We start from the raw sequence: 24,427 nt of genomic DNA, 5'->3' as shown, positions 1-24,427 counted from the left end.
GAAACTTTGCTTCTTTGTCATGACTGGAACACATATGCAGCCAGTCTATGTCCAGATAGTTGAAGTCACCAATTACTACCACATTTCCTAGTTTGGATGCTTCCTCAATTTCATATCTCATCTCAAGGTCTCCCTGAGCATTTTGATCAGGGGGACGATAGATCGTTCCCAGTATTAAGTCCCTCCTGGGGCATGGTATCACCACCCACAACGATTCTGTGGAGGAGTCTGCCTCTTTTGGGGTTTCGAGCTTGCTGGATTCAATGCCTTCTTTCACGTATAGAGCGACTCCGCCACCAATACGTCCTTCCCTGTCCTTCCGATATAGTTTATATCCAGGGATAACCATATCCCACTGGTTTTCTCCATTCCACCAGGTCTCCGTTATGCTCACTATATCAATGCTCTCCTCTAAGACCAAGCACTCCAGTTCTCCCATCTTGGTTCGCAGGCTCCTAGCATTAGCGTACAGGCACTTGTAAGCAGTGTCTCTCTTCAAGTGTCTTTGGCACTTGTGGTTAGGCCTGTGGTAATTTTGCTCTTCTGAATTTATATCCTGTGCCCCTGCTCTCACAATGCCTATTTCTAGGCCTACCCCTTTTAAAATTTCATCATTTCTTTGGTTTTTATCCCAGGGGGGAGGTTTATTCCGAACCGGACCTTTCTCAGCTCCTGTCGGGTTTCCCCCCTCAGTCAGTTTAAAAGCTGCTCTGCCACCTTTTTAATTTTAAGTGCCAGCGGTCTGGTTCCATTCTGGTTCAAGTGGAGCCCGTCCCTTTTGTACAGGCCCGGCTTGTCCCAAAATGTTCCCCAGTGCCTAACAAATCCAAACCCTTCCACCCGACACCATCGTCTCATCCACGCATTGAGACTGCGAAGCTGGGCCACTGAAAGCCACTGAGAGATTTAAGGAGAATGAACAGGGCCACACTCCCACTTTCATCCATCAGGATGACCAAAGCAGCCCTGGTGTCAAAACTAGGCTTGAACCCCAACTGAAATGGATCTAGAAATTCAGTGTCATTCAAGAATACCTGTAGTTGTACGGTACATGTTTGAGTACCTTGCCCAGGAAGAAAATATTAGTAGCCAAGTGATCATTATTAAGGTCTTCAAGGTCCTGAGCAGATTTATTTGGGAGTAGTTCAATCACTGCTTCTTTTAAAGCAGGCAGGACTGCCCCCCGCCCCCCAATCAGGAAGGCATTTATCACCTTCTGGACACAGTTGATCAATCTCTTGATCCAAGTGGTGCAAGGGTTGAGTTTGCATGAAGTGGGCCACACTTGTCCAAGCATCTTGTCCATATCCTCAGGTCTCAATAATTCATCCAACAACCAGAAAAGAGTTCTGGATATTTGCATAGATTGACCTGATTCAATTGTCGCATCCACATCATGGTGGATGTAAGCAAATTGCTTCAAATTGCTTTGCAAACATGTTACAATGGGCCTTGGATGCGACCTGATTCAATTGTCGCATCCACATCATGGTGGATGTAAGCAAATTGCTTCAAATTGCTTTGCAAACATGTTACAACGGGCCTCCAAGAGTTCCTTAACATCACCAGATGGACCAGATCACAGAAAGCCACAAAACCTCAACTGGGCACACAATAAGGACACAATAATGTCAGAATGTGGCTAAGAGTGTGAGCCAGGAAGCTCCCTGGTACAAATCTCATCTGAGCCATGTGCTAAGGTCCTGCTTTCTGGCTTCCCATACATTTCTGGTTGGCCACTATGAGAACAAAATGCTGAACTAGATGGACCATTGGCTGATCCAGCAGGGCTTTTCTTACATTCTTAACAAACTGGGTGGTCTTAGCCAAGCCACTATCCTATCTCAGCCTCAGGGAATATATAACTACCCCCCCTTACAGAATTGTGGTAAGAGTTTCTGAGGTGATGTATGTGAATTTGAACACTCTTAAGTTCTATATAATGATACTTTCATGTAATCTGACAGCTGTTATTTTAGGTGTAGTAATAACTAGGGCTGCCAGCTTTAATCCATTTAATTGGTCGATTAATCAACCAAGGATTTAGCTGATTAATCAATGTGAGCCAATTTTAATTGGTGAGGGAAATTTTCATTAGTAGGACTGCAAGCTTTAGGCACATGCTTTCCCCCACCCTTTTTTTTTTGAGGCTATCTTGATTCTTGATTACTGTAATAGGAAATGAGAATTTAAAAGGTAAAGATAGCCTTTCCTTCTAATACTGAGCTTTTCTTCCTTGAATTGTAAATTATAAATGAGCTTTTTTCCATTAAATTGTAAGTTATTGTACATTTCCTTCAGTATCTCAAAAGAGCCCTATGCTGAGATGCTGGCAATTTTTTAACAATGTAATTGATAAATAATTTAATTCATTAAAATCATTAAAATGATAAATCAACTAAATATTCTTTAATTGGTTTACAACATTAGTAATAACTGAAGGTTCACAAGAGAGTATGTTTCGTATGGTTTACACATATGAAGACCACATTCCAACAACTAAAACAATTAATTACTATTGGCTGTTAATGTAAATACGGCCTATGGTGTGTCACTCTGCTCTGTCTCCAACAGCGGTCCAGCAGATGTCCTGAGGAAGCACAAAAGCAGAGCAAGAAAAAGAAAGCAATCCCATGTCACTTGTCCCTGTTAACTGTATTCCAACGAACAGCACTTCTCAACATGGGAGCCGCAGACATTTGGAATAGACGTTGACAGACCCAGCCTTCATGACTTTTGTCTTCCCCCCCCACCCCCAAGTGATCAGTAACAACATGTTATTCTTCTGTCACTAATAATTGTGTCTTTGTTATTTAGATCCGTTTTGTGATCTGTTTGCAACCGGAAGAAATGAAATTCATGTTGAAAGTTTACTGGTACTGTTCAGACCATTAAGGAGTGATGCATTGGGGCTGGCTGGGTAGAGAAATCTAGGCCTTGCTTAGTAGCCTGCCAAAAGCAAGACTCAACCAAGAGTGTTACATCTGGTCTGGAGCATTTATCTCTCCATGCCTGAGAGTACAAGTAATTTACACTGATGGATGGCATAATTCCTACAAACAACAATGCTGGATTACATAGATCACAGTGAATCCACGACCCATGGCAACACCTAGTTCTACTGTGGAAGGTGATGACGTGGAATGAACCACACTGGAGGAATAATGTAGCATAATTTAAAGCCCCCCTATAATTAGGTATCAAAGATTGCTAAGCAATCATGCCCCATTCTTACAGCCCGCCAAATTGAATTGCTGTGCTTGTTGATCTGGTGTCCTGACCAGAATACTGTGGGCGAGGCTTGGCTTGCTTACTTTGAACTACCAGCCTTTCCAGCTTCCCAAGTATACAAAGGAACAACCATACGAGCCAATCCGGCTCTGTTGTCTAAGTTTGGAGAGTCTAAATTGAATAACAGATGGCCTGAAAACATACAGGGCCATTAAACTAGCCAGTTATTGTGATGACAAGCTAATAACCTTGAATAGTCAGTCTCAGACTAGTATCTGTGTAGCACTTATCCTCTTCCCTGGTGACCATCTGGCATCCACAATACTATCTGCAGTGCTGATGCAGTTCCTGCTGGCTTGGTGGAGCCAGGTTTTCTGCTTCTATGGATTTTGGTTCAAGTCCCTGGTGGGATCCCTTACCAGAAGGAAAGGAGAAGCTGCACCTTTTGATAGGGGTCCATAGCTGAGTGCCAGAGAGCACACCTTGTATGCATAGGAATAAGAACCCATGTGGTATAGTGATTACAGTGTCAGATCCATGTTCAAATCCACACACTCAGCTGTGAAGCTTGAGCCAGTCACTGTTTCACAGCATAACTTACTTCACAGGTTGTAAGGGTAAAATAGGGTGGGAATAGAACTATGTCGGCCACCCTGTCCTCTTTAGAGGAAAGGCAGGATAAAAATGTAGTAAGCCAAGAACATCCCAGGTTCAATCCCTGACATTTCCAGTCAAGAAGGATCTCAACTAGCAGTCCAGAGAATTGCCTCTGCCTGAAGGCTTAGAGAGCTGTCTCTCTGACCACCAGAGTAGACAATACTGGGCCAGATGACCAATGGCCTGACTCTGTAGAATAGGGGTGGCTAACCTTTTTTGGTCTGAGGGCTGCATTCACCCTTGGCCTACCTTTTGGGGGCTGCATACCATCTGTGGGGGTGGCAAAAAGTGGGCAAACTCCCCACACATACATACACTCCCTCTTCTCAGGTGATCTGTGCAGAGCAGCTGAGGAGAGGGTGTTATCACCCCCTTCCCACTCATTAAATGACCAAGCTTATGACTAGGGAGGGGGAAATTTGCATTCCCATCACAGTGCTGAGTTGTTAAAAGCTCTCTGCTCACACCAGAGCTGTGTCTACTTAATGTTTTGTTCCTTTTACCACTGCCAAGGTTGGTGGGGTTGTGGGGTTTGCTTTGGGGACTGAACCAGGCCCCAGGCTGGGGATTTAGCCATCCCTGTAGTAGAAGTGGTGGCTTCTGACCTGTGGGGCTGGTGGGGTAAAGGATAGGACAGAGGGCAGGGCACCTGACTGCAGGTAGGAGGTTGGGGTAGAGGGAGCCAGAAGTCATAACAGGCAGAGCTCATTTGAGGCAGAGACATACATAGGTAGACAAACAGAGTTTAAATGGGGAGTGGAGTGGACAGGGGCAGGGAGTGTATGTGTGAGAGACAGAAATAGAGAAGTTAAAGGGATGGGAGAGAAGGAGGCTCAAGGGTCTGGGGGAGAAAGACCAAGGATAGGGACTGGGAAGAAAGAGAAATAGAGAGGTTAAAGGGTGGTGGAGGAAGAAACAGCAAGATCAGGGGAAGGGGTAAAAACAGAGACGCTAATGGGAAGAGAGCTTTTCTGTGCTGTGCTGCAAGAAAGGAAGTTCTTTCCTCTCAGCACATCACAGAAACCAAACAATCTAAATGCAAGGTTGCTTCTTATGTTCAAAGTGAAATACTCCCTGGGTTAACTGTACATTATGGGAAGATGCCTAAGTGTATTGGGAACTTAGTGTACTCATATACACAACACGCACACAAACTGCCAAATAAGGACTACACTGTGCATGATGATCTACAGAATAATGAAGCAAACCTACCTCTACAAAACAAAACACCACAATATATCTAGGAAAAACTGACACATGTCTATGAATGAATGAATGAATGAATGAATGAATGAATGAATTCATTCATTCATTCATTCATTCATTCATTCATTCACATGTCTACAACTTCAGAGATTCAGAAGAAATTTTACATAGGAAAAAAAGTATTTAAGTCAATTGCCAGGTACGAAGTATAAAATTTGCAAAGGAGGTGATGGTTGTGTTATGTTAACAGAAGCTGGACTGAGAAGATTAGTGTCTTCTATTGTAGGTGAATCATCTTCAGGGAAGTCTAAATTAAACATTAACATGTTCTAGCCCAAGCCTGTTTACCTGTTTTGGCAGATGTAAACTTTCCCCATGTCAACCTGAGTCCTGTGCACAGTGCCCTGAATGTATCCCTATCCCAAATCTCACACGCATACCCTCTGCCTGGAGTCAGAGATCTTGCAAATCAAAGCACTCCTCCACTTGATGACAGACAAAACATTTCTCTACATGCCAAACCAGACATTACTTTAATAGCAAGATTGGTAACCATGTCTGGTTTTAAAAAAAAATACTAGACTTGTGCGGGGACTGCATAGCATGGGGAGGGGATCTTTAACCTCATGAAAATCGCACAGCAATTAGCTATAGGAAAAAACCTCAAATTGGTGTCAACGGAAGAGTTCTGCAAACTTGTTTGTGTGGGTGTGAGTGTATTTGGACATTCATGTTTCCTGAGGTAATACATAGATCTCAATGAACTTTGCATAACTGGCAAGGAACTGACTATTTGTGCAAAGAGCTTTATCTGGCCGAGGAGGGGGAGGAGTGTGGTGAAAAATAACTATTTCTTTTTGTGAAGAGGAGCTGGAGGAGAGTTGTGGGTGGAAGATTACGAATAGTTTTATTTATATATTTGAAGGGAGATAGTCTGCATTTTGTACAGTACAGTAGCAAGGAAGGCAAGGGCCAGGCAAGAGGTGTCACAATTCAGGCCACTAAAGAGGCTTCTGCTCTGAAATCCTTCCTCCTTAATTTGAAGTAGGTTGTAGTTTAATTTCTTCATTTACATATCTGAGGGCTTAATCCTCGCATTCTCTTCTTCCTCACTGTCACTTTTAAACTGTAATTTCCATAAAGGCAGGTAGGGACATTTATTTATTTTATTTATTAGATTTCTTAGTCGCCCATCTGGCTGGCTAACCAGTCACTCTGGGCGATGTACACCCTTTGCTTATGAAACTGGGCTCTGTCCTGGGCTCCTGCTGGGAGGAAGGGCGGGATATAAATCAAATAAATAAACCTGTAGAGTTCCATGTACTTTAATGGCACTTGTATACATAATAAACAAATTGTTTGCTTCTTTAAAGGGCATAGCCAAACGTGGGAGAGGACAGTGTGTAATAGACATGGCTAAAAGAGAAGGAGTGGGACTACAAACAGGCTTTGCCTGTAAGGTTTTGGCAGTTGCGTTGCCCAGTAACCCAGTTTGCTGGCTTCTGTCTCTTAGCCTGACTGGACCCAGCTGCCAAAGCTGGAACTTCTCTAAGGCTACTTTGCTTCCAGAAAGTAATTCCTTTTTTAAATTATCTTTATCCATTTGTGCCCTACTCAGTGCACCACAGGACTAAAATAACTAATGTAGAATTCCAGAACAGTGCTTTACTGTCGGCCAGCTGTACAAAGCTGTGCCTTCCTCAGCAATGCCTCCTGAAGCTATTCAGGCCCACTGTTCCTTGCCAAAATGAAGCAAAGGAGCAAATAGCTGCATCTCAACAGGGCACACTTAGAACACCTTTTTTTCTCATGCGTGTGCATAGACATGTACTCATTGCCCCTAACAATCATCCTACTCTGCTTGGCCTTTTTGTGGGCAGAATCCTAAGGATTATTAAAAGCTTGCCGAGATGTCCTGTGGCACCCACATTGCAATTGCTCTTAATGCTTTTCAAAGGAAAGAGATGCATAAGGTGAACAAGACAAAGGAGGTAGTAGCTGAACTTACATGCAAAACAGGCAAAGTTAGTTGAAAATGTAATTGCATGACTCACTTAAGCAGGCTTGATCTTAGTATATGGTGATTACATGTTCCTTTCTGTGCAAAGGTAGCTACCTTGGATCACCTTAAATAAGCCTTTGTTGGATTGTCCTCATGATGGTACATGTCATCCAGATGCAATTATTCTTGCTGAGTCTGTCACCATAAATCTCCTTAGCATAGAGCCAAGCTACGCAATCTGCAGCTTAACATGACAAACTCATTGTTGTTGACTATATGGTACTTCAGACTGCAAGTGAGAGACTGAATATTTGAGTGCTTGTTGTTGTTATATGCCTTCAAGTCGATTATGACTTATGGCGACCCTATGAATCAGTGACCTCCAATAGTATCTGTTATAAACCACCATGTTAAGATCCTGTAAGTTCAGGTCTGTGGCTTCCTTTAAGGAATCAATCCATCTCTTGATTGGTCTTCCTCTTTTTCTACTCCCTTCTGTTTTATCGTCTTTTCTAGTGAATCATGTCTTCTCATGATGTCGTGTCCAAAGTATAGTAACCTCAGTTTCATCATTTTAGCTTCTAGTGATAGTTCTGGTTTAATTTGTTTTAAGACGCAATTATTTGTCTTTTTCAAGGTCCATGGAATGCGCAAAGCTCTCCTCCGACACCACATTTCAAATGAGTTTATTTTGTGTTATCCGCTTTTTTCACTGTCCAACTTTCACATCCATACACAGAGATCGGGAATACCATGGTCTGAATGATCCTGACTTTAGTGTTCGGTGATACATCTTTGCATGTGAGGACCTTTTCTAGTTCTCTCACAGCTGCCCTCCCCAGTCCTAGCCTTCTTCTGATTTCTTGACTATTGTCTCCAGTTTGGTTAATGACGGTGCCGAGGTATTGATAATCCTTGACAAGTTCAATGCCCTCGTTGTCAACTTTAAAGTTGAATGCTACCACATATTAAAAAAACCTCTCAGCAAATACAAAGCTAGTGTGTCCAGGACAGCATTCTAGCCTACCCTCTGACTGATACAATAGTTTTTGCTTCGAGGAATGTAAAAACAAAATGAGTTTTAAAACATTTAATCCCTCAGCTACAATCTGATATGTGACAGTCTGGAAATGGATGCACATGAGGCTGCTGATCATGCCTTCTGTCTCTTAGTGTGGTGCCCCCTGTCCACATTACAGCTGTGCATCCTAGAATGTTGAGAGCATTTGCAGAACTCCAGCCTCTAATCCCCAGCTACTCAAATTCCCCTTTAAAGCCATCTAAATTGGTGGTCATCACTACATCTTGTAGTAGCAAATTTCATCGTTTCCTACATCCTCAGTGAAGAAGTACTTTCTTTTGTCTGTTCTGAATCTCCCACCATTCAGCGTCATAGGATGACCCCAGGTTCTAGTATTACAAAGAAAGGGAGAGAGAAAGAGAGCCATTTCTCTCTACTTTATCTACTTTTCTGACAACCTCTCAAATGCAATCCACATTCTTCCTACCTACCACACATCATTTTCATTGATTTACTCACCACAACCTCAAGATCTATATCCAGGTCGTTCACCAGAACCACCACCAACTCAGATCCCATCAGTGCATACGTGAAATTAGATTTTTTTTGCCACAATGAGCATTGCTTTAGTTTTATTGACACAGAACCACATTTGCTATTTTATTGCCCATTCACCCACAAAAGAGATCCTTTTTGAGGTCTTAATTCACAATCCTTCTTTTCTTTTTTTACCATCCAAAATAATTTAGTGTCATCAATAAATCTGGCCACTTCACTGGTCACTCTTAAGTCCACATAATTTACAAACCAATTAGAAAGCACAGGTCCCTTGGCCTCCCCACTTTTCACACCCCTCCACTGTGAGTCTGTCCATTTATTCCTATACTTTGCTTTACTTTTTAATCTGTTTCTGATCCAGAAGAAGACTTATCCTCTTATCCCACGGCTGCTTGTCTTTGATGAGGAACTTTATCCAAATCTTTTTGAAAGTCCACAATTTTTAAAAGATCACTGTTATCCATATGCTTATTGACACTCTCAAAGAACTATAAAAGGTTAGTTAGGCTTTCACAAGCCACGTTGATTCTTCTATTGCAAGACTTGTTCTTAATAATTTACGTTTAATAATGATTTCCACCAATTTATCCAGAACAGACTTTAATCTCACTTGTATGCTTGTGTTGTATATCAGATGGACGTTTATTAAGAAGCAACACTAGCTATACCTGTTGGTATAAATTTGTCTCTGTGGATTGCTAACTTCAGTGTAAATAATAGACATATGAAGGCCTTGAAAAAACATGGGGAAAAAAAAAAGGTTTCCCCCCAAAGCTTTCTTAGTTCCCCCTCCCCCAAAAAAAATTGGGGAAAAAATCCCCTCCTTTTTTCTGGGTCTTCACATCTCTAGTAAACAAAGCTATATTAAAGCAGAGCCATATTAAAGCACCAGGTGTCCTCACACCTGGTTACATTGGCAAGTTACAACTCAGTTATAGAGCATGTACTTTGCCTAATGATCTTGGTTCAATCTCTGGCATCCCCAGTTAAATCAGTGGGAATTATTATTTAAATATCTTACCTGCCCTTCAGCATAAAGTCCCAGGGTGGGTTACATCAGTGTAAAAATATAATATGAAAATCAGTCAAAACAATTTACAATCAAAAGAACAGGATGTGTCCTAAAAACATATATCTCAGTTACCAAAAGTCAGGGTAAAGAGATGTTTCTTCAGCATATGACAAAAGCTTCACAGAAAAGGTGCCAGATGTACCTTGTGGGGAGGAATTTCCACAATTTAGGAGGTGCCACAGAGAATGCCGTCTCCTGGGATGCCAGCCCCCACAAACTTTTGGCAGTGGTGCACATACCAAGAGAGCTTCCTCTTCCAGTACAGGACTGGGTAAGAGCACTTTGCCTGGTAGGGTTGACAGCCTGGAATCCAGAGATCCCACCTGACCCTCTGAAATTTCCAAGCCAATTAAAAAGAATGCACTCACTAGATCTCTAGCACCATCCCTCTGACAGCTCCTTCACTCTTCTCCCCTCCCTAATACAGCAATCATGACTCCTGCTTACCCCAAAGCAGACAGAGGAGGAGATTAAGCAAAGGAACTTATTTATGTATTTATTATTTGATTTATATCCCACCCTTCCTCCCAGCAGGAGCAGGAGTTCTGGGAGGTACAACAGGTAAATCCACACTTTTTACCCTAATATCCTTAAAGGGCTGGGCAAGATCTCTAGGCTGTGACTTGGCAGGTCTCCTGCCCGAGCCTCCTACCATACAGTCCTAGGCACAGGTGGAGGCTTATGTTGGTCTGGGTAAGACAGAGCAGTTGGTGAATGCACGAACCAGGGCCCAGAAACACACATCCAGCTGATGGATAACCAGTAAGCCCTGGCAGAAATTGAGAAGGCAAAAGTAAAGAGTATCCTCCCAAAAGCTTCCCTTTGCAAGACAAAAGGCAGGACCAGAAGTTTCTAGGTAAGCAAAGACACAGGGCAGTTTGGCTAACAAGGGCTGAGGGTACATGGGTTGCTTCAAAAGCCATGAGAATGGTTTTTCTGGCTACTTGTTGAAGTGACTCTGCCCTCGGCTGGACACACCTCTGTTCCCTACTGCAGACTCCAGTCCTTTCAGGACCACCCACAACAAAGTGTTGGGCCAATCATTGTCTCTGCCTGAGCCTACAGCAAAGTGTTTCCGTTGGTCACACCTGCAGCGGCAACTTATTAATCTACCGATCAGTTGCAAAATCTGTTTGAAGCTGATTTTTTTAAACAATACACTCGAGCTCATCTGACCAGGTTTTAGAGTAAAAAAGGGGCAGAGTTTGACTAACGTCATCTGCCCCCCATTTTCATAAAACAGAGGTGGAGACGAACTTGAACCAGCACAAAGTAAGTGTGTCTCTACCCAAGAACTGAAGCTTAATTCTTGTTGCAAATGTGGGCCTGCAGGCCTTATCTGCAAGCTAAGGTTGCCATGTCTCAGAGTCTCAGGCTTTTATTCTCCTTCTCTAGGAGAAGGCATAAAAACTGCAGAGTGGGAGCTAGGACCAAGAGGGTAAGCTACTTTCTCCTTGACTTGACATAACTGCTACTCATTCCAACATTCTCTATTACTATAACCATAAGGCCCAATCCCCAGAACACCAAGTTTTTTGGGGGGATTGGGCAAGCTGCCCTAGGTGGATCCCCACTGGCATTGTTGGTCCCTCTGCTGATGCCTGGAACCTGCCCACTGATACTTACTAGTTGATGGGCAGGCTGTCTTTCAGTGCCTGCCCACCTATGGTGGCAGGGCTGAGTGGAGTTCCAGACCCCACAGGGCACCTCTGTTTGCTGGTGACACCGTTCTTAATTATACCTGCCTCATTCCCCCACCAGTTCATCCCACGGGCTGCCCAGCAATCCTGGCATTTGCCTCAATATGCCACGTGCTGGAGTTGGGCCTGAGCAGAGCCTGGCTCTTCCCCTGACAAGCAACGATTCCTAGGGCCCATCCATACGACTGTATAATCTGCAATGTTATTGCTTTGTGTCCTCATTAATTCACTGTCATCCATATGACGTTGCAAGCTAGTACGGATTTTTGCATTCACAAATCCACATTAGAAATACCACACACACAAAAAAGCTTTCCTGTATCGATAATCAATTGCATTAACATCCATGCGCTTGGACGCAATGCCATGGACTTTCTTGCAATAGGCATTCCTCCGTCATATGCCAAGCCCCATCTCCTTCCCCCCTAATAGCCAGTTGCACTTCCAGTACTGAAGTTGGATCCACCCTCTGTCCATGCTCCGCCTCCTTTCTTACAGTTCATTCTTGCTTCCGGTACTGAACTGGGGCACTTCCTCCTTCTGGCTTCTGTAACTGTATCACATTGGGGTTGTTGTTTTTAAACTACTATTTTGCAATAGTAGCAAATTGTAGCAGCAGCAGGCAAAGCCTTTCTTTTCCTGCCCAACAGCTGATGGGGATGGGCGGGGGAGCCGAACATACCAAACAGCCAGGCAGCCATATCTCTCTGTGTATGTGTGTATGTGGGAGAGCACACACACTGTAAGTTGTGTTCTTTTCCTCTGAGCCTGAAACCGACTAATCTGGGTCCTCCCTTTGCTAACTTGAAACTGAATGACAGACGATCTCTTGCTTTCTCCCATGGTAGGCGGTGGAGGATCTTATACAATTTGGGAGGAGGAAGCATGAAGAGATTTGGTGGGTGCATTGGGCAAAAGGAAAGCCCTTTGAAAAGGTAACAGCAGGAGATAGTGGAAAACAATAGAACACAGAAAGGGTTTTGCCTCCCAGTTCGACAAATTCAGTGGAATCAGGAGTAAACAGTGGCTCCTATCCTTACTATGCACTATGTTATGTGTAACAGCCCAGACATTAATTCTGCTTCACTTGTGGGGGGGAGGTTGTCCATTAACTTTACCCTTTTGCACATTCACAAACCTGTGAATGCTTGGGAATTAAAAAAAAAGGTTTCTGCGCTCTTCCAAAACAGCACTCAAAAAGCAAACAACTGTTATGGACCAATCACTGAAAAGGGGTGGACTTAGGGGAGTGGCCAATGCTAAAGCAGTTTAGACAAAAAAAGCCCACATGTATGGATGCTTGAAAATCAGGTTTTCACAATATAAATCCGACCACAAATAGGACATGTATGGATCTCGAGGCCACCGACCGAAGATGGAAAACATGGGTCTTGCGGTTAGGTATGGATGGGCCCTTAGGCAATGGGAAGGCTTGCCAGGGAACCAGTCAGGACTTCAGAGAAAGAAGGAAAGGTGATGGATTTTTTGCTGGTTTCTAGATCTTCTGTGGTGCAAATGTGCTCTCTCTCTGGAGCAGGAGTCTGTAGAGACCTACACTGGCCAATGTGTACATATGCTATCATCACAGCAGCACATACCCTCAACCAGTCCTGATTTTCTTGGACCTGTCTGAGCTACATTGATGTCCCAACTCTGTTGCTATTTTGATTTTTTGTTAGGGCAAGTTTCTAAAGCTATCATTCCTCCAGAATGGTATCATTCCCTCCCCCTGAGCCGGGGAAGAGGAAAAGGGCCGTAGCTCAGTGCACAAGATCCCAGGTTCAGTCCCTGGTAACACCAGACGGGGCTGGCAAAGACCTCTGCCTGGAACTGGAAATGTGGTTCATTGGCAACAATGGTGATGAGGAGGTAGACTTGCCCAAGGATCTACAAAACCTGGAGCCTGCACTGGACAGAAATAAAAACAGCATTGTGCAAAAATAGTTATTTGTGATAAAATATCTCACTTCCACCGTGTTCTTGAGAGGCTCAAAGGTGCTTTAAGCCTTATGCATGAAACACTTTTAAATAAACAATCCAAGGCTGACACTCTCTGATAATGAGGACAGGAGATATACCCTGTGTGTCCACACAAGCACCAACTCCATAATTTTCAAACCTTTTAACAAGGTGCTTTCCAAAATCCTTTTGCTACCATGTGTTCCTTTGGGTGAGTGCTGCTATTGAGCAATGATTGCAAAAAGGGTGTTCAAAGGGTCATAGAGTTCATTGACGCCTGACAGCAACATGTGCGTGCAATTCCTTCCCAGAGTATTAAGTGACTGTAGGTGCCCCAAGATAAAGCAAACTAGCAGTCTGACTGCCTTTACAATGACAAACCATCAGGAACAATGCTCCAGTACCAGCCCAGAGTGACTTAAAACCTGATTTCTTTTCTGAATTCAAATACTTCACTTTAGATATGAATTCTGTGTTAAAATTTAATCCTTCCTAAGACAAAAGAATCCACGTTCAAGGCCTGAACTAATTGAGATCACAAAATAGGTCCACCAAATGTGAAATTATTATTATTATTATTTGATTTATATCCCACCCTTCGACCCAGCAGGAGCCGAGGGCGGCAAACAGAAGCGCTAAAAACTCATCAAAACATCATAAAAACAGACCCTAAAATACACCAAAAAACAACTTTAAAAACATTTTTTAAAAAAGTTTTAAAACATCTTTTAAAAAGGGTTAAAACACATATTGTTTTTTTAAAAAATTAAAAAGCAATTCCAACACAGACGCAGACTGGGATAGGTTTCAACCCTAAGGGGATTGCCATACCCAACACATATTCTGCTAAGTGGTATTCTTTTGTCTCTCATATTGAAAATACATCTCATGCTATGCAACCTCATGTAAAATGTATTTTATTGCTCTGCCTGTTTTTTCTGCAACTTAACATAACAATTATTTCAGTACCTATTCCTCTGCTTATAGTCTTCAACATATCATTAATTTGCTTTTAAGTGATATGTAAGCATTTCTATTTCAGGATTATTTTAGTTTTGAAATAGTAAAAATGTAAATCTTTGGAAAGGAGCATAAGTCATTTTCGGAACAGTGAATTTGGCACTGAGCCCAACACAAAATGCACAGTTTTAATATTTCAGATTAATTCAAGCCATATTCTGAACTACAACTGAGAAATAGTTGGAAACTGAACATAAGAATTATATTTATTTATTTATGGTTTGATTTATATCCTGCCCTTCCTCCCAGTAGGAGCCCAAGGCGGCAATTATAGGACTAGAATGGACAGAGGTAATTAAATCCAACCCATCAAATGGGGTGGGGCAGAAAATTTCCCAGAACATTTTCTGCTGCTGTATGTTTTCACAAAAATTTCCCTTTCTAAAAAATGTGTTGCCTCATACAATTAATTAGTAACATAATTAATGGATACAGTATCAGTCAAATGGGGCAGTTTCAAAGTTGTAATTAACTTTTTGGGGGGTGACTAACCCTAAGAAACATGTCTGTAATAAATATAAATGCATAGCTTTTCAGATGTGCTAAAAGTAGTACTTGAACAGTTTCAAAGTGCATTCATTTTTCCTTAAAATTTAAACAATGTTAGGAAACACCTGCAAGTTGAGTTGTCATAATCTTAACGTATTTTAAAGTATTCCAAAAATTTAAAAAAACCACTTTGAATTTGTTTGAATATGACATTTACGCCACCGTAAATGTGCTTTATCGATTTGTTTTCCTAATCAAACATTTCAGTTCAAACACGTTTGACTATCGGACAAAACGCTTTGAGATATTTATATAGCATGTAAAATACCATCCTATGCATGCGTTCTCAAAAGTAATTCCCAATGTATTCAGTGTGGCTTACTCTACTAAGCATGCTAAGTAAGATGCACTTCAGGGTGCAATCCTGTTCTGGAGTTACACCAAAGGCTGTAGGATTCAGCTGAAGGCAAGCTGTGCTGAAACACCAGACACGGTTTATCCACATGGGAGCATAACTTCATGCTAAAGACGCTGTTTTTACCTCCATTTTCTGTTTGCACCGTCCATAGTAAGGGCTCAATGCCACATGCAAACACTGTGTTTTCTAGTCACACTTGAGGGGAAGCATCAATCACATAGTTTCCTAAAGACCACACCCTCTAATTTAACATTTCCACTCCCTCTGGTTACCTGGCAACTGAGCATGCTCAGTTTAAGAACATAAGAACATAAGAAGAGCCTGCTGGATCAGGCCAGTGGCCCATCTAGTCCAGCATCCTGTTCTCACAGTGGCCAACCAGGTGCCTGGGAGAAGCCCGCAAGCAGGACCTGAGTGCAAGAACACTCTCTCCTCCTGAGGCTTCCGGCAACTGGTTTTCAGAAGCATGCTGCCTCTGACTAGGGTGGCAGAGCACAGCCATCACGGCTAGTAGCCATTGATAGCCCTGTCCTCCATGAATTTGTCTAATCTTCTTTTAAAGCCATCCAAGCTGGTGGCTATTACTGCATCCTGCGGGAGCAAATTCCATAGTTTAACTATATGCTGAGTAAAGAAGGACTTCCTTTTGTCTGTCCTGAATCTTCCAACATTCAGTTTCTTTGAATGTCCACGAGTTCTAGTATTAGGAGAGAGGGAGAAGAACTTTTCTCTATCCACTTTCTCAATGCCATGCATAATTTTATACACTTCTATCATTTCTCCTCTGACCCGCCTTTTCTCTAAACTAAAAAGCCCCAAATGCTGCAACCTTTCCTCGTAAGGGAGTCGCTCCATCCCCTTGATCATTCTGGTTGCCCTCTTCTGAACCTTTTCCAACTCTAGAATATCCTTTTTGAGATGAGGTGACCAGAACTGTACACAGTATTCCAAATGCGGCCGCACCATAGATTTATACAACGGCATTATGATATCGGCTGTTTTATTTTCAATACCTTTCCTAATTATTGCTAGCATGGAATTTGCCTTTTTCACAGCTGCCGCACACTGGGTCAACATTTTCATCGTGCTGTCCACTACAACCCCGAGGTCTCTCTCCTGGTCGGTCACCGCCAGTTCAGACCCCATGAGCGTATATGTGAAATTAAGATTTTTTGCTCCAATATGCATAATTTTACACTTATTTATATTGAATTGCATTTGCCATTTTCCCGCCCATTCACTCAGTTTGGAGAGGTCTTTTTGGAGCTCTTCACAATCCTTCTTTGTTTTAACAACCCTGAACAATTTAGTGTCATCAGCAAACTTGGCCACTTCACTGCTCACTCCTAATTCTAGGTCATTAATGAACAAGTTGAAAAGTACAGGTCCCAATACCGATCCTTGAGGGACTCCACTTTCTACAGCCCTCCATTGGGAGAACTGCCCGTTTATTCCTACTCTCTGCTTTCTGCTTCTTAACCAATTCCTTATCCACAAGAGGACCTCTCCTCTTATTCCATGACTGCTAAGCTTCCTCAGAAGTCTTTGGTGAGGTACCTTGTGAAACGCTTTTTGAAAGTCTAAGTACACTATGTCCACTGGATCACCTCTATCTATATGCTTGTTGACACTCTCAAAGAATTCTAATAGGTTACTGAGACAGGACTTTCCCTTGCAGAAGCCATGCTGGCTCTGCTTCAGCAAGGCTTGTTCTTCTATGTGCTTAGTTTGTTCTACCAGTAAGTTTCATTTTAAAAAACCAACAAGCTGGAGGTGCCATTATTTGTATTTTCACTCGTACAATACCGCTGAAATACAAATCTTTGTTTGAGCAGTGTTATGCTTTTGTGCACAAGTTAGGGGGAAAAGAAAAATAAGGCACCATTTGCAGCAACATAAAAAAGGCTTGCAGAAGAGGAGAGAGCAACGGAAGTTTCTCTTTAGCCCACAGGAAATGAAATGAAAGGGGGGAGGAGGGAGTGGGCATGTAGAGGTGAACGATTGACAAACCCACCTAAAAGCATTGGAGCAACATGTCTGAAAGCCCTAGAGATACACAGTGAAGATGTTTTTTCTTTCCCTGTTTGGATTATCAGAGGATTGGGTTAGTATGGATTTACAGAGGGAAAACTGTATAATAGCTTCTGTTTGCCAGTAACGTAATGTGAACCATGCAAATTAAAAGGGGATGTGAGTAGCACCAGACACACCCCTGCGTAGATGAGCCCACAAACAGACATTATAATATGCCAGTGGAACACTCTGTGGAGCTGTTCTGACAACAGAGATACTAAATACAAATCAAACACACATGCTAATTCAGATTCTAATCAACTGAGGGCACTGGAAATGTTTTTTAAAGGTGTTTCAAAATTTTCTGGAAAACCCACATTCTCAATCCATGTATCAGCCAGTTCCCCTTCAAATAATCTCCACAATCAAATAATAACCCACAGAGCCAGAAGGAAACAGAAGGGACAAATTGCCTGCTCAGCGCTACTCCAAGTTTCCTGCAGAGAGCCTACTGTACAGGGGAAGGCTGAGGAAAACTTCCAGCACATACCACCATAAATTGAGGATCACTTGAGGGCCATATCCCCCTAGCTACAAACACCATGAGTAATACGTACTGAGTAGGACTGCCAGGTACGTAGGACGGTCCAAGAGAAATGTTGCTGCCTGAGGTAGAGTGGCAAAATGGTGTCCCCATCATGGTCAAAATGTATTTTATCTCTGAGCAAGAGTAGAATTTGCTGCAAATAAATATTTTCTTTCATATCATTAGGTAGACCACATATAGCCTAGACCAGGGGTTCCCAAACTGTGCCCCATTTCTAGCCCCTTCTGTCTTATCTCCAGTGCAGATTAACTATCATTCTGTTTCCCATGTGTGTCCCCAGATAGATTGATTATGCCTCCACTCCGTTGCTCTCTCCCACAGAAAAAGAGAGAAAAAAGTATTGTGTTGTAAAAAGGGTGTGGTTTAGATGTCCGGTGTTGGGGAAGAAGGCTGAGAATGGGATCTGCAGAAGGCTTGCCTCTTTGCATCTGGCTTCTTCCCTCGAGGTTTAGCTCCTTTTCCTGGAGAACCGGAGGAAGCTCAAAACCTCAATGTTTGGGTCAAACCCTGAAGTCAACACCTGTAAGCATGAAGTAAAACTAATCCACCATATCTCCTTATGGAAATTTTATTGAGCCCCTAGTTCACCCCACCCACTGGGTGGCACCCAATTTTCATTCCTGTCTCTGAGAAATATCTACATAACAAGAAATGTTTGGAGAAATGGATGGCCCTTCCCTCTTCTCTGGTCTGTTTCTCCCCACCCACTTTTGGCGATTGCTAAATTACGAGAGAGGTGCCAAGAGGTTTACCATCTCAGTGTGAGAATTGATTACATTCATATTTTTCTGGCAGCGTTTCACTGCACATGCTTTTTCATGGTAACCACAAGGATCCTTGAGTCCCTTTAAATGTTCCTGCTTTCTTGGATACATTTATGCTCACATTCTAGACAGCCTAACTATATACAGGGGAGGGCCCACACCTCAGTGGAAGATCACATGCTTTTAGGGTGTTCATGTGTCCTACTTTACAAAGGGCAGTCCTCTATCTTGAAGGGCTTTCAGAAGACAGTCCTCTACTTGAAAGTGTCCTCTATTTGAGGGCTGTCCAGTCTTTATCTGGTTTAAAGATTAAAAAGTTTTAAAGATAAAAAGAGAGAGCAGAAGCCTTGAAGTTGCCCATTGACACTTAGCAGCACCTGGTCAGCAGCAGGCACCCAAGTCACCGGTATCCTCCCCAATATGGTGAGATGTATTTAAATTCTAGGAATTTTTTTTAGCAATGTATAACTGACCACCCTACTTACTTTACATGAAAAAAGTCCCAGGTTCAATCCCTGGCATCTCCAGGTGAAAGGTAGAAATAGCACAGGAGTACCCACCGTGATGCCTTCCTGTGTTGTTAGACTCCAACTTCCATCAGCCCCAGCCAGCATGGCCAATGATTGCGGATAATGGGAGCTGGAGTCCAACAACATCTGGGAGGGTGCTATTCTGGTTACCCCTGAGGTAGCAGGTGATGGGGAAAAAACTCTGCCTCAGACTCTGGAGAGCTGTTGCCAATCAGAGTAAGCAATACTAGGATACATATACAGAGAGTCTGAGCTGGTAGGAGGCAGCTAATTCCTCTGTTCTGGTACTCTTAATAGACAGCACTCGACTAGGTGTTTCATCAAGATGGCAGGAAGGGGATAATAATCAGGCTTGGAAGAATAAGGGAGAAACAGGATTCATATGAACATCCTGGGAAGCTTCTGAGTTGACAGTGCCTATCTTCACTACTGTTCTTCCATATAATCATGAGCAGGAGAAGGTGAGAATGCGTAACTCTGTCATGGTTGTCCCGTCACTCCTTTCTGAAAGGGCAGCTGCAAGTTACCCAAGAGCACAGCCTTTAGTCTTTACTCATGCCAAGGCCAGCAGACGTGTAAACAGGCACACAAATATCAAAGGCTGTCAGGCCATGGACTCTTTGTCTGCAAGGAAATAATTGACAAAATTTGTGATTGGGGCATGCCTGGGGCTTGAAAGCCAGCTAGAGTAACGGGGCAAAGAAGAATATTGCACAATATTTGTTGAGATGGTTGCCTGGATACAATATCCAGTAATTACAAGAATTGCTAGATAGTGACCCCAATCCAGCAGGAACCACATAGTCTGTCAGTCACACCCTGATGCAAAAGAATGCTTAATGTTGATTAATTACAATGTTATGAAACATGCTCATACATTTACATGAGAAGGTCTTGCCGCTGTCACAGGTGGCCCAGCAACTTCTATGGATTACCATAATGTTGTCTAGTATGTACGGGTGTCCTTGAACACTGTTTTGAATTTCAGTTGATCCAAATGCTGCATAGTTACTAGCTGGTACTAGGTGCATGCATGGAGCTCATCACACCAATGCTGAGAGACCTACTTCATTGCATGTTCATTTCTTTCTAAGCTAAATTGAAGATGCTGGTGTTGACCATTAGAGCCTTGCATGGCTTTGGACTAGAGCATACCTTCTCCCATATGAACCTCCTGGAGAATTTAGATTATCTGATAGAGTTCTGCTCCAGATGCCTTTTGTGACTAAAGTAAAACTGACATACACAAGGGACAGGGCCTTCTGTGTGGTGGCACCGGATACAGGACAGAAAGCTCTCTTCATTGAAATATGCCTTGCTAGGTCATTTCTGGGCTTCAGAAACCAGATGAAACTTTGCATGTTTCACCAGACCTTTGGGGATTCCCTCCCCCCATTTTCTGTTGTTTTGTGCTCCTGTTGGAACTTACTTAAACAGTAATTATCATTTTGATGTGATATTGTATAAAATGTCATGGTGGTTAGTGGAGATGTGGAGGCCCGGAAAAAAAAACCAGGAAAAAAACCCTGCTTTTCCTTCTTTTTGTTTTCAAAAAAGAAAGAAAAAATTTGGGGGGGGGGGAATACTAGAAAAACTTTTTTTTTCATATTCTTCCAGGTTTTTTCCAGGACTTCACATCTCTGGTTGTTAAGACACATTGTAGACCCAAACATGGATAGAAAAATGGGACAGTAAATAAAAAGCATAAAAATAAATGTTCCACAGCTGTCAATATGCAAGATGGATATCACAAGTGGCATAGGCAGCAAGAATGTATGGCATGCCTGAACTGTTGCAAGAAGGTCTATGGCTATGGCACAGCAGAGTGAGGCCCATGGTCCTCCATGCCTTTCCAATCCTAATCTGCTCCCTGCTCCCTAACTCAATAAACTAGACCCTCCCAAGACATCCCCCCCACACAAATACATAAGTCACTGTATGGTAATGTACAATAATGTAGCACTATCTCATATTAGGAACCTCTCTTGTGGCACGCTTGCTAAAAAGGTGGGTTGCTATTGTGTCATTCTGTTGTGATGGTAAGATCTTGTGTAGTAAAAGTTGCTTGGTGAATGGGTATTAATGTAATTGTTAGCTGATGCTGCTGAACCCTGGAATACAACCCACACCAGACCTGCTAGGATGGGGCTGAAGGTCAAACTAGACATGATCCCATCATGGCAGAGAACTGGCCATAGCGTGGGTTTTTTTAAAAACTTTTTGCCCATGTCACAGTCTTGATCCAAATCGTATGTGGTGTGTGTGCCAGCTATTGGCACCGGTGGAGGACTTTCTTTCATGGCAGATAACAGGCACAGGTGTGTCTGTAAGGAATTATTTGAATCAAGACCGTGGCAAAGTCAAAGGGTCAAGGTCCTGATCCAGTTTGCCTTGCCCCACAACTACTGCCATATAAGAACAAGCAATAGTGCAGGCTAATAACATGATTTATGTGACAGCTAGTCTGGCCCTGAGAAAAAGAGTGTTCTGTCTCTGTATGTATATGTTAAGAGAGTTAAAAAGAGAGACAGTGACTGTAAATATGGCTAGTCAGAGGAAAACTGAGACTGGCTGCTGTTGCTTTGATGGGACTGATACGATATAAGGCTCGCACTGCCCGTTTGCATGCCTGCAGTGCACGGTCCCACAATGCATATTTGTTAATTAAAAAGAATTACAAAGTCACTGTAAGTCTCCCGGACATTCTTGAAGCTGACCCCATAAAACAAAAAGAAAAACTCTGAAACTATTATTTGAGGAAATATGTATGCATGGGCCTTCCCTCACCCCCCCTTTCTGTTTGTGTGTACAGAAATACACGTTCACACCAAATTGGGAACAAGTGGCAGCAATTCAGAACGTTCAAGATTAGAATGCTGCATTGCAGGAGCCTCAAAAAAGGAAGCTGAAATGTATGTGATAATCCCCAGAGGCAATGGAGATTTACGGTGTATTCCAAAGAATGTTCAAGGCATAACTAGGTAGTCTTACACAAAGGTATTTAAAAAAAGAAAAAAAGGAACCTGTGATCTGCTCAAAAATTTCATTTGGGAAATTCTCTTAAGAGAAACAGTGTAGCAACTCCAGGGTGTTATGTTATAGATTTTAGCACTAAAAAGATAAGACACATGGCTTTAAACAATTGACATGTTGCTCCTTAAAAGGGGCTATGCCTCCCCCTCCCCACTTAATTCAAAGAGGATAAAGAAACACAAAAGCCCCAAAGACATTCAGGGAACAAGACCAGAACATTCAAATCAAAGCAAAATTATTAATAGATATGAGCAAATTTACTTCAGAAAAATCATCCTGATGGAACGCCTCTCCTGATACGAACCCACCTGTACACTATGTTCAAGATCAAAGGCCCTCCTCCGGGTGCCTACTCCAAGGGAAGCTCGGAGGGTGGCAACAAGGGAGAGGGCCTTCTGAGTGGTGGCCCCCAAATTATAGAATGATTTGTCTGACGAGGTGCGCCTGGCGCCAACACTGTTATCTTTTCGGCACCAGGTCAAGACTTTCCTCTTCTCCCAGGCATTTTAGCATGTGTTTTAAATTGTTTTTAAAATATGTGTTTTAAATTGTATATTTGTTTTAATGTTTTTGATTGCTGTAAACCGCCCAGAGAGCTTCGGCTATGGGGCAGTATACAAGTGCAATAAATAAATAAATAAATAAATAAATCCTAAGAAACCTCTATTTTCCTGCTAACTATATCATAGACCCCAAACCACAAAACAGCACAGAAAACGTATAAAGAAATATTGAACCTCACAGTTGCCAATACAAAGACAGCAACAACTCATTGAAACCACTCTGTCATTTAAGAATAGGATGCTTCCCAATGAGCTTCTAGAAAGCAGGATTCAGGGAGCAATCCTAACCTCCCTGATGTTGATGGCTGGGGACGGGGAGGGGGGGGAAGTAGTAGGATGATGTGCCGGCCCATCTCTGGTGGCCTCTGTAAACAGAGAGGAACACTGCTTTTTTTGGAGGGGGGCAGGAGGGCCCCACTGTAGCAGAAGCCCAACCTCCACCTGAGCAGGTGGAAGTTTATTGTCAGTGTAGAACCATGAAAAGGGGTGTTTTGGGGGCAAAGCTGGCAGGCCAAAGATCCACAGGATCCTATGCCAGCCCACTGCCAAATGAACTGCAACTGGCACCCCAAAAGAACAAAGAAAACCGCCCCCTTCTGCCCTGGCCAGGAGGAGCCAGAAGAACTTCAGTTGTGGCAGTGGTTGCATGACTTGGATAATCCCCCAACAGGGTTAGGATTGTTCTGCCTGAGAATGGGCAATACTCAGGAACAGTGGCAGATGAGCTCTAAAAGCCAAATAGAAGGTTTGTGTGGAAAACTAAGGCCTGGAATATAATGAAATGTAAATGTACTGCCTTCAAGTCGATTCCGACTTATGGCGACCCTATGAATAGGGTTTTCATGAGGCTGAGAGGAAGTGAGTGGCCCAAGGTCACCCAGTGAGCTTCATGGCTATGTGGGGATTCAAACCCCGGTCTCCCAGTTCATAGTCCAGCACCTTAACCACAAGACCACACTGGCTCTCCAGAATATAACGAAGGCCTGGAATATAAGGGCTGGGCTGAGGGCTGGTTGCAAAATGAAGGTGTTATGGAGATTAATTTTAGACTAGAGTCATGCAGCCCAAGCTTTGATTGGGTATTTCAGGTCACTATGTGAACATCAGCTTTCCTCACTTTTACAGCTCCTGTCCATTTTCTCCCAGTTATCCTTTTTTGGTCAGCTACCACCCTCTTGTCCTTTTTTTCTGGAGCAGTCCTCCAAATCCTCCTGTTTCAGCTCCAAATCATCTCTTCCATTGAGTTGTCTTCTCAACACCCAGCTTAGGATAGGCATGCTTCCTATTTTACAGAGGACAGTCCTCCATTTTAAACAGATGTAAGAAGACAGTCCTCTCTTTGGAAGTGTCCTCTGTTTGAGGGCTCCCCAGTCCAAGTCTGGTTTAAACATAAGGAACCATAAAAAGGGAGAGCAGGAGCCTTGAAGTTGCCCATTGATGGCCAGCAGGCACATAAATCACCTGGTGTCTTCCCCATTATGGGGAGATGTATTGAAATTCTAGTACTTAGTTCTACACCTGCATCTATACATATAAATTACTATGTGCAAATTTTATACAAATTGGTGTCCTTTTTTTGGTGAT

General features: G+C 42.8%; 1 protein-coding gene across 2 annotated transcripts in view; it reads right to left on the bottom strand.

Annotated features, from left to right (window-relative positions):
* Positions 1 to 24,427, bottom strand: part of EPHA1 (EPH receptor A1) — a 105,306-nt gene that overhangs the window by 62,626 nt on the left and 18,253 nt on the right. The gene's annotated exons all lie outside the window — the stretch shown is intronic.

Source organism: Rhineura floridana, chromosome 1 (genome assembly GCF_030035675.1).
Source record: "Rhineura floridana isolate rRhiFlo1 chromosome 1, rRhiFlo1.hap2, whole genome shotgun sequence".
NCBI classification, from domain to species: domain Eukaryota; kingdom Metazoa; phylum Chordata; class Lepidosauria; order Squamata; family Rhineuridae; genus Rhineura; species Rhineura floridana.
This window is presented reverse-complemented; position numbering and strand designations above follow the sequence as displayed.